Source organism: Heterodontus francisci, chromosome 28, assembly GCF_036365525.1.
Source record: "Heterodontus francisci isolate sHetFra1 chromosome 28, sHetFra1.hap1, whole genome shotgun sequence".
Taxonomy (NCBI): Eukaryota; Metazoa; Chordata; class Chondrichthyes; order Heterodontiformes; family Heterodontidae; genus Heterodontus; species Heterodontus francisci.
The window spans coordinates 25,211,162-25,223,203 of record NC_090398.1 but is presented as its reverse complement, the minus strand read 5'-3'; the positions used below and the strand labels follow the sequence as shown (position 1 = coordinate 25,223,203).

Genomic DNA, 12,042 nt, shown 5'->3' with positions numbered 1-12,042 from the left:
CACACTGGGTCCATCCTCCCCGGGTTACACACTGTCTGATCACACTGGGTCCATCCTCCCCGGGTTACACACTGTCTGATCACACTGTGTCCATCCTCCCCGGGTTACACACTGTCTGATCACACTGTGTCCATCCTCCCCGGGTTACACACTGTCTGATAACACTGGGTCCATCCTCCCCGGGTTACACACTGTCTGATCACACTGGGTCCATCCTCCCCGGATTACACACTGTCTGATCACACTGGGTCCATCCTCCCCGGGTTACACACTGTCTGATCACACTGGGTCCATCCTCCCCGGGTTACACACTGTCTGATCACACTGTGTCCATCCTCCCCGGGTTACACACTGTCTGATCACACTGTGTCCATCCTCCCCGGGTTACACACTGTCTGATAACACTGTGTCCATCCTCCCCGGGTTACACACTGTCTGATCACACTGTGTCCATCCTCCCCGGGTTACACACTGTCTGATAACACTGGGTCCATCCTCCCCGGGTTACACACTGTCTGATAACACTGGGTCCATCCTCCCCGGGTTACACACTGTCTGATAACACTGGGTCCATCCTCCCCGGGTTACACACTGTCTGATAACACTGGGTCCATCCTCCCCGGGTTACACACTGTCTGATCACACTGTGTCCATCCTCCCCGGATAACACACTGTCTGATAACACTGGGTCCATCCTCCCCGGGTTACACACTGTCTGATAACACTGGGTCCATCCTCCCCGGGTTACACACTGTCTGATCACACTGGGTCCATCCTCCCCAGGTTACACACTGTCTGATCACACTGTGTCCATCCTCCCCGGGTTACACACTGTCTGATAACACTGGGTCCATACTCCCCAGGTTACACACTGTCTGATAACACTGGGTCCATCCTCCCCGGGTTACACACTGTCTGATCACACTGGGTCCATCCTCCCCGGGTTACACACTGTCTGATCACACTGTGTCCATCCTCCCCGGATTACACACTGTCTGATCACACTGGGTCCATCCTCCCCGGGTTACACACTGTCTGATAACACTGGGTCCATCCTCCCCGGGTTACACACTGTCTGATCACACTGGGTCCATCCTCCCCGGGTTACACACTGTCTGATCACACTGTGTCCATCCTCCCCGGGTTACACACTGTGATAACACTGGGTCCATCCTCCCCGGGTTACACACTGTCTGATCACACTGGGTCCATCCTCCCCGGGTTACACACTGTCTGATAACACTGGGTCCATCCTCCCCAGGTTACACACTGTCTGATAACACTGGGTCCATCCTCCCCGGGTTACACACTGTCTGATCACACTGGGTCCATCCTCCCCGGGTTACACACTGTCTGATCACACTGTGTCCATCCTCCCCGGATTACACACTGTCTGATAACACTGGGTCCATCCTCCCCGGGTTACACACTGTCTGATAACACTGGGTCCATCCTCCCCGGGTTACACACTGTCTGATCACACTGGGTCCATCCTCCCCGGGTTACACACTGTCTGATCACACTGTGTCCATCCTCCCCGGATTACACACTGTCTGATCACACTGGGTCCATCCTCCCCGGGTTACACACTGTCTGATAACACTGGGTCCATCCTCCCCGGGTTACACACTGTCTGATCACACTGGGTCCATCCTCCCCGGGTTACACACTGTCTGATCACACTGTGTCCATCCTCCCCGGGTTACACACTGTGATAACACTGGGTCCATCCTCCCCGGGTTACACACTGTCTGATCACACTGGGTCCATCCTCCCCGGGTTACACACTGTCTGATAACACTGGGTCCATCCTCCCCAGGTTACACACTGTCTGATAACACTGGGTCCATCCTCCCCGGGTTACACACTGTCTGATCACACTGGGTCCATCCTCCCCGGGTTACACACTGTCTGATCACACTGTGTCCATCCTCCCCGGATTACACACTGTCTGATAACACTGGGTCCATCCTCCCCGGGTTACACACTGTCTGATAACACTGGGTCCATCCTCCCCGGGTTACACACTGTCTGATCACACTGGGTCCATCCTCCCCGGGTTACACACTGTCTGATCACACTGTGTCCATCCTCCCCGGATTACACACTGTCTGATAACACTGGGTCCATCCTCCCCGGGTTACACACTGTCTGATAACACTGGGTCCATCCTCCCCGGGTTACACACTGTCTGATAACACTGGGTCCATCCTCCCCGGGTTACACACTGTCTGATCACACTGTGTCCATCCTCCCCGGATAACACACTGTCTGATAACACTGGGTCCATCCTCCCCGGGTTACACACTGTCTGATAACACTGGGTCCATCCTCCCCGGGTTACACACTGTCTGATCACACTGGGTCCATCCTCCCCAGGTTACACACTGTCTGATCACACTGTGTCCATCCTCCCCGGGTTACACACTGTCTGATAACACTGGGTCCATACTCCCCAGGTTACACACTGTCTGATAACACTGGGTCCATCCTCCCCGGGTTACACACTGTCTGATCACACTGGGTCCATCCTCCCCGGGTTACACACTGTCTGATCACACTGTGTCCATCCTCCCCGGATTACACACTGTCTGATCACACTGGGTCCATCCTCCCCGGGTTACACACTGTCTGATAACACTGGGTCCATCCTCCCCGGGTTACACACTGTCTGATCACACTGGGTCCATCCTCCCCGGGTTACACACTGTCTGATCACACTGTGTCCATCCTCCCCGGGTTACACACTGTGATAACACTGGGTCCATCCTCCCCGGGTTACACACTGTCTGATCACACTGGGTCCATCCTCCCCGGGTTACACACTGTCTGATAACACTGGGTCCATCCTCCCCAGGTTACACACTGTCTGATAACACTGGGTCCATCCTCCCCGGGTTACACACTGTCTGATCACACTGGGTCCATCCTCCCCGGGTTACACACTGTCTGATCACACTGTGTCCATCCTCCCCGGATTACACACTGTCTGATAACACTGGGTCCATCCTCCCCGGGTTACACACTGTCTGATAACACTGGGTCCATCCTCCCCGGGTTACACACTGTCTGATCACACTGGGTCCATCCTCCCCGGGTTACACACTGTCTGATCACACTGTGTCCATCCTCCCCGGATTACACACTGTCTGATAACACTGGGTCCATCCTCCCCGGGTTACACACTGTCTGATAACACTGTGTCCATCCTCCCCGGATTACACACTGTCTGATAACACTGGGTCCATCCTCCCCGGGTTACACACTGTCTGATCACACTGTGTCCATCCTCCCCGGATTACACACTGTCTGATAACACTGGGTCCATCCTCCCCGGGTTACACACTGTCTGATAACACTGTGTCCATCCTCCCCGGGTTACACACTGTCTGATAACACTGGGTCCATCCTCCCCGGGTTACACACTGTCTGATAACACTGGGTCCATCCTCCCCGGGTTACACACTGTCTGATAACACTGGGTCCATCCTCCCCGGATTACACACTGTCTGATCACACTGGGTCCATCCTCCCCGGGTTACACACTGTCTGATAACACTGGGTCCATCCTCCCCGGGTTACACACTGTCTGATAACACTGGGTCCATCCTCCCCGGGTTACACACTGTCTGATCACACTGGGTCCATCCTCCCCGGATTACACACTGTCTGATCACACTGGGTCCATCCTCCCCGGGTTACACACTGTCTGATAACACTGGGTCCATCCTCCCCGGGTTACACACTGTCTGATCACACTGGGTCCATCCTCCCCGGATTACACACTGTCTGATCACACTGGGTCCATCCTCCCCGGGTTACACACTGTCTGATCACACTGGGTCCATCCTCCCCGGGTTACACACTGTCTGATCACACTGTGTCCATCCTCCCCGGGTTACACACTGTCTGATCACACTGTGTCCATCCTCCCCGGGTTACACACTGTCTGATAACACTGGGTCCATCCTCCCCGGGTTACACACTGTCTGATCACACTGGGTCCATCCTCCCCGGATTACACACTGTCTGATCACACTGGGTCCATCCTCCCCGGGTTACACACTGTCTGATCACACTGGGTCCATCCTCCCCGGGTTACACACTGTCTGATCACACTGTGTCCATCCTCCCCGGGTTACACACTGTCTGATCACACTGTGTCCATCCTCCCCGGGTTACACACTGTCTGATAACACTGTGTCCATCCTCCCCGGGTTACACACTGTCTGATCACACTGTGTCCATCCTCCCCGGGTTACACACTGTCTGATAACACTGGGTCCATCCTCCCCGGGTTACACACTGTCTGATAACACTGGGTCCATCCTCCCCGGGTTACACACTGTCTGATAACACTGGGTCCATCCTCCCCGGGTTACACACTGTCTGATAACACTGGGTCCATCCTCCCCGGGTTACACACTGTCTGATCACACTGTGTCCATCCTCCCCGGATTACACACTGTCTGATAACACTGGGTCCATCCTCCCCGGGTTACACACTGTCTGATAACACTGGGTCCATCCTCCCCGGGTTACATACTGTCTGATCACACTGTGTCCATCCTCCCCGGGTTACACACTGTCTGATCACACTGGGTCCATCCTCCCCGGGTTACACACTGTCTGATAACACTGTGTCCATCCTCCCCGGGTTACACACTGTCTGATAACACTGGGTCCATCCTCCCCGGGTTACACACTGTCTGATCACACTGTGTCCATCCTCCCCGGATTACACACTGTCTGATAACACTGTGTCCATCCTCCCCGGATTACACACTGTCTGATAACACTGGGTCCATCCTCCCCGGATTACACACTGTCTGATAACACTGGGTCCATCCTCCCCGGGTTACACACTGTCTGATAACACTGGGTCCATCCTCCCCGGATTACACACTGTCTGATAACACTGGGTCCATCCTCCCCGGGTTACACACTGTCTGATAACACTGGGTCCATCTTCCCCGGGTTACACACTGTCTGATAACACTGGGTCCATCCTCCCCGGGTTACACACTGTCTGATAACACTGGGTCCATCCTCCCCGGATTACACACTGTCTGATAACACTGGGTCCATCCTCCCAGGGTTACACACTGTCTGATCACACTGGGTCCATCCTCCCCGGATTACACACTGTCTGATAACACTGGGTCCATCCTCCCCGGGTTACACACTGTCTGATCACACTGGGTCCATCCTCCCCGGGTTACACACTGTCTGATCACACTGTGTCCATCCTCCCCGGGTTACACACTGTCTGATAACACTGGGTCCATCCTCCCCGGGTTACACACTGTCTGATCACACTGTGTCCATCCTCCCCGGGTTACACACTGTCTGATCACACTGGGTCCATCCTCCCCGGGTTACACACTGTCTGATCACACTGGGTCCATCCTCCCCGGGTTACACACTGTCTGATCTCACTGGGTCCATCCTCCCCGGGTTACACACTGTCTGATCACACTGGGTCCATCCTCCCCGGATTACACACTGTCTGATAACACTGGGTCCATCCTCCCCGGGTTACACACTGTCTGATAACACTGGGTCCATCCTCCCCGGGTTACACACTGTCTGATAACACTGTGTCCATCCTCCCCGGGTTACACACTGTCTGATCACACTGTGTCCATCCTCCCCGGGTTACACACTGTCTGATCACACTGGGTCCATCCTCCCCGGGTTACACACTGTCTGATCACACTGTGTCCATCCTCCCCGGATTACACACTGTCTGATAACACTGGGTCCATCCTCCCCGGGTTACACACTGTCTGATCACACTGTGTCCATCCTCCCCGGGTTACACACTGTCTGATCACACTGTGTCCATCCTCCCCGGGTTACACACTGTCTGATCACACTGGGTCCATCCTCCCCGGGTTACACACTGTCTGATCACACTGTGTCCATCCTCCCCGGATTACACACTGTCTGATCACACTGGGTCCATCCTCCCCGGGTTACACACTGTCTGATCACACTGGGTCCATCCTCCCCGGGTTACACACTGTCTGATCTCACTGGGTCCATCCTCCCCGGGTTACACACTGTCTGATCACACTGGGTCCATCCTCCCCGGATTACACACTGTCTGATAACACTGGGTCCATCCTCCCCGGGTTACACACTGTCTGATAACACTGGGTCCATCCTCCCCGGGTTACACACTGTCTGATAACACTGTGTCCATCCTCCCCGGGTTACACACTGTCTGATCACACTGTGTCCATCCTCCCCGGGTTACACACTGTCTGATCACACTGGGTCCATCCTCCCCGGGTTACACACTGTCTGATCACACTGTGTCCATCCTCCCCGGATTACACACTGTCTGATAACACTGGGTCCATCCTCCCCGGGTTACACACTGTCTGATCACACTGTGTCCATCCTCCCCGGGTTACACACTGTCTGATCACACTGTGTCCATCCTCCCCGGGTTACACACTGTCTGATCACACTGGGTCCATCCTCCCCGGGTTACACACTGTCTGATCACACTGTGTCCATCCTCCCCGGATTACACACTGTCTGATAACACTGGGTCCATCCTCCCCGGGTTACACACTGTCTGATCACACTGTGTCCATCCTCCCCGGGTTACACACTGTCTGATCACACTGTGTCCATCCTCCCCGGATTACACACTGTCTGATAACACTGTGTCCATCCTCCCCGGGTTACACACTGTCTGATCACACTGTGTCCATCCTCCCCGGGTTACACACTGTCTGATCACACTGGGTCCATCCTCCCCGGGTTACACACTGTCTGATCACACTGTGTCCATCCTCCCCGGATTACACACTGTCTGATAACACTGGGTCCATCCTCCCCGGGTTACACACTGTCTGATCACACTGTGTCCATCCTCCCCGGGTTACACACTGTCTGATCACACTGTGTCCATCCTCCCCGGGTTACACACTGTCTGATCACACTGGGTCCATCCTCCCCGGGTTACACAGTGTCTGATCACACTGTGTCCATCCTCCCCGGATTACACACTGTCTGATAACACTGGGTCCATCCTCCCCGGGTTACACACTGTCTGATCACACTGTGTCCATCCTCCCCGGGTTACACACCGTCTGATCACACTGTGTCCATCCTCCCCGGATTACACACTGTCTGATCACACTGGGTCCATCCTCCCCGGGTTACACACTGTCTGATAACACTGGGTCCATCCTCCCCGGATTACACACTGTCTGATCACACTGGGTCCATCCTCCCCGGGTTACACACTGTCTGATAACACTGGGTCCATCCTCCCCGGGTTACACACTGTCTGATAACACTGGGTCCATCCTCCCCGGGTTACACACTGTCTGATAACACTGGGTCCATCCTCCCCGGGTTACACACTGTCTGATAACACTGGGTCCATCCTCCCCGGGTTACACACTGTCTGATAACACTGGGTCCATCCTCCCCGGGTTACACACTGTCTGATCACACTGGGTCCATCCTCCCCGGGTTACACACTGTCTGATAACACTGGGTCCATCCTCCCCGGATTACACACTGTCTGATAACACTGGGTCCATCCTCCCCGGGTTACACACTGTCTGATAACACTGTGTCCATCCTCCCCGGGTTACACACTGTCTGATAACACTGGGTCCATCCTCCCCGGGTTACACACTGTCTGATAACACTGTGTCCATCCTCCCCGGGTTACACACTGTCTGATAACACTGGGTCCATCCTCCCCGGGTTACACACTGTCTGATCACACTGGGTCCATCCTCCCCGGGTTACACACTGTCTGATAACACTGTGTCCATCCTCCCCGGGTTACACACTGTCTGATAACACTGGGTCCATCCTCCCCGGGTTACACACTGTCTGATAACACTGTGTCCATCCTCCCCGGGTTACACACTGTCTGATAACACTGGGTCCATCCTCCCCGGGTTACACACTGTCTGATAACACTGTGTCCATCCTCCCCGGGTTACACACTGTCTGATAACACTGGGTCCATCCTCCCCGGGTTACACACTGTCTGATCACACTGGGTCCATCCTCCCCGGGTTACACACTGTCTGATAACACTGTGTCCATCCTCCCCGGGTTACACACTGTCTGATAACACTGGGTCCATCCTCCCCGGGTTACACACTGTCTGATAACACTGGGTCCATCCTCCCCGTGTTACACACTGTCTGATAACACTGGGTCCATCCTCCCCGGGTTACACACTGTCTGATCACACTGGGTCCATCCTCCCCGGGTTACACACTGTCTGATAACACTGGGTCCATCCTCCCCGGGTTACACACTGTCTGATAACACTGGGTCCATCCTCCCCGGGTTACACACTGTCTGATAACACTGGGTCCATCCTCCCCGGGTTACACACTGTCTGATCACACTGGGTCCATCCTCCCCGTGTTACACACTGTCTGATAACACTGGGTCCATCCTCCCCGGGTTACACACTGTCTGATCACACTGGGTCCATCCTCCCCGGGTTACACACTGTCTGATAACACTGTGTCCATCCTCCCCGGGTTACACACTGTCTGATAACACTGGGTCCATCCTCCCCGGGTTACACACTGTCTGATAACACTGGGTCCATCCTCCCCGGGTTACACACTGTCTGATCACACTGGGTCCATCCTCCCCGGGTTACACACTGTCTGATAACACTGGGTCCATCCTCCCCGTGTTACACACTGTCTGATAACACTGGGTCCATCCTCCCCGGGTTACACACTGTCTGATCACACTGGGTCCATCCTCCCCGGGTTACACACTGTCTGATAACACTGGGTCCATCCTCCCCGGGTTACACACTGTCTGATAACACTGGGTCCATCCTCCCCGGGTTACACACTGTCTGATAACACTGGGTCCATCCTCCCCGGGTTACACACTGTCTGATCACACTGGGTCCATCCTCCCCGTGTTACACACTGTCTGATAACACTGGGTCCATCCTCCCCGGGTTACACACTGTCTGATCACACTGGGTCCATCCTCCCCGGGTTACACACTGTCTGATAACACTGTGTCCATCCTCCCCGGGTTACACACTGTCTGATAACACTGGGTCCATCCTCCCCGGGTTACACACTGTCTGATAACACTGGGTCCATCCTCCCCGGGTTACACACTGTCTGATCACACTGGGTCCATCCTCCCCGGGTTACACACTGTCTGATAACACTGGGTCCATCCTCCCCGGGTTACACACTGTCTGATAACACTGGGTCCATCCTCCCCGGGTTACACACTGTCTGATCACACTGGGTCCATCCTCCCCGGGTTACACACTGTCTGATAACACTGTGTCCATCCTCCCCAGGTTACACACTGTCTGATAACACTGTGTCCATCCTCCCCGGGTTACACACTGTCTGATAACACTGGGTCCATCCTCCCCTTTTCCGCCTTTTCATCGGAGGAGCCTAAAATTCTCCATTTTGTCTACGAATTGCAGATTAACCCAACCAGGTCAAGTTCTGTACAAACACTCTACATTAATGTTAAAACTCTTTATGAATAGTATATCATTCTTTCTGCCTGATATTTTACTCGATATTAATACTATTCCTTGCCGCAGCTGTAACTCACCGTCACTCAAACTCCAGTCCGCGCTTCACAACACTGGAATTCCCCGGAACGGGACTCGCTGTAACCGCGCATGCGCGGCAGTGGAGCCGTTCAACGACTGACAAAATAAAATAAACACAAACAGTTCAATAATTTCAGAGCATGATGGGGCTCCTCATTTTACTTTTATTTTTAGTTATTTTTTTCTTTTTTGTTTGTTTATTTTATTTCATCTTGGTTTGTTCACTTTGTTTACCCACTGTTTTATTTTGATGTTTGTACTTGTTGTCACTGAGACCGCCCTCAATGCAGCCCAGCCTCTACCAGTCATGGATCAGCTGGACATACAGACAACAAAATCAGAACTCAGTGATGCCATTGATTCTCTAGCCAGCGGAAAAGCCCCTGGGAAGGTTGGCATTACCCCTGAAATAATCAAGAATGCCAAGCCTGCTACACTCTCAACACCACATGAACTGCTTTGCCTGTGCTGGGATGAGGGAGCAGTACCACAGGACATGCGCGATGCCAATATCATCACCCTCTATAAAAACAAGGTGACCGCGGTGACTGCAACAACTACCGTGGAATCTCCCTACTCAGCATAGTGGGGAAAGTCTTTGCTTGAGTCGCTTTAAACAGGCTCCAGAAGTTGGCCGAGCGCATCTACCCTGAGGCACAGTGTGGCTTTCGAGCAGAGAGATCGACCATTGACATGCTGTTCCCCCTTCGTCAGATACAGGAGAAATGCCGCGAACAACAGATGCCCCTCTACATTGCTTTCATTGATCTCACCAAAGCCTTTGACCTAGTCAGCAGACGTGGTCTCTTCAGACTACTAGAAAAGATTGGATGTTCACCAAAGCTACTAAGTATCATCACCTCATTCCATGACAATATGAAAGGCACAATTCAACATAGCAGCACCTCATCAGACCTCTTTCCTATGCTGAGTGGCGTGAAACAGGGATGTGTTCTCGCACCCACACTGTTTGGGATTTTTTTCTCCCTGCTGCTCTCACATGCGTTCAAGTCCTCAGAAGAAGGAATTTTCCTCCACACAAGATCAGGGGGCAGGTTGTTCAACCCTGCCCATCTAAGAGCGAAGTCCAAAGTACGGAAAGTCCTCATCAGGGAACTCCTCTTTGCTGACGATGCTGCTTTAACATCTCACACTGAAGAGTGTCTGCAGAGTTTCATCGACAGGTTTGCGGATGCCTGCAACGAATTTGGCCTAACCATCGGCCTCAAGAAAACAAACATCATGCGACAGGACGTCAGAAATGCTCCATCCATCAATATTGGCGAACACGCTCTGGAAGTGGTTCAAGAGTTCACCTACCTAGGCTCAACTATCACCAGTAACCTGTCTCTAGATGCAGAAATCAACAAGCGCATGGGAAAGGCTTCCACTGCGATGTCCAGACTGGCCAAGAGAGTGTGGGAAAATGGCGCACTGACACGGAACACAAAAGTCTGAGTGTATCAAGCCTGTGTCCTCAGTACCTTGCTCGATGGCACGAGGCCTGGACAACTTATGTCAGCCAAGAGCGACGTCTCAATTCATTCCATCTTCACTGCCTCTGGAGAATACTTGGCATCGGGTGGCAGGACCGTATCTCCAACACAGAAGTCCTCGAGACGGCCAACATCCCCAGCTTATACACATTACTGAGTCAGCGGTGCTTGAGATGGCTTGGCCATGTGAGCCGCATGGAAGATGGCAGGATTTCCAAAGACACATTGTACAGCGAGCTCGCCACTGGTATCAGACCCACCGGCTGTCCATGTCTCCGCTTTAAAGACGTCTGCAAACGCGACATGAAGTCCTGTGACATTGATCACAAGTCGTGGGAGTCAGTTGCCAGCGTTCGCCAGAGCTGGCGGGCAGCCATAAAGGCGGGGCTAAAGTGTGGCGAGTCGAAGAGACTTAGCAGTTGGCAGGATAAAAGACAGAAGCGCAAGGGGAGAGCCAATTGTGTAACAGCCCTGACAAACAAATTTTTCTGCAGCACCTGTGGAAGAGCCTGTCACTTTAGAATTGGCCTTTATAGCCACTCCAGGCGCTGCTCCACAAACCACTGACCACCTCCAGGCGCTTACCCATTGTCTCTCGAGATAAGGAGGCCAAAGAAGACTTGCGGCTGTTCAATTTTCAGTCCATTAACACCCTATCTGTACTAATGCTTTGTCTTTCAACACATCATCAACATATTGTTTGCCTTTGCTCCATGACCTTCTGGTCAGCTAATCTGTGACCTTGTCCTATCCACACCTTCTCCTTTGTTATCTCTTGCCCCACACCCACTTTACTTGCTTATAACCTTTTACATTTCCAATATTTGCCAGTTCTGAAGAAGGGTCATTAACCTGAAACGTTAACTCTGCTTCTCTCTCCAGATCTGCTGCCAGACCTGCTAAGTATTTCCAGCATTTCTTGTTTTTATTTCAGATATT

At 53.2% G+C, this 12,042-nt stretch overlaps 1 protein-coding gene across 10 annotated transcripts in view; it reads right to left on the bottom strand.

Moving 5' to 3' along the window:
* LOC137385144 (NACHT, LRR and PYD domains-containing protein 3-like) overlaps positions 1 to 9,663 on the bottom strand; it is a 99,275-nt gene extending 89,612 nt beyond the window's left edge. For all 10 annotated transcript variants that reach the window (XM_068060048.1, XM_068060045.1, XM_068060047.1 and 7 more), the window contains exon 1: positions 9,607 to 9,663. The gene's annotated coding sequence lies outside the window, so the exon portion shown is untranslated. The remainder of the gene's footprint in view (positions 1 to 9,606) is intronic.
* Positions 9,664 to 12,042: the final 2,379 nt, after the last annotated feature.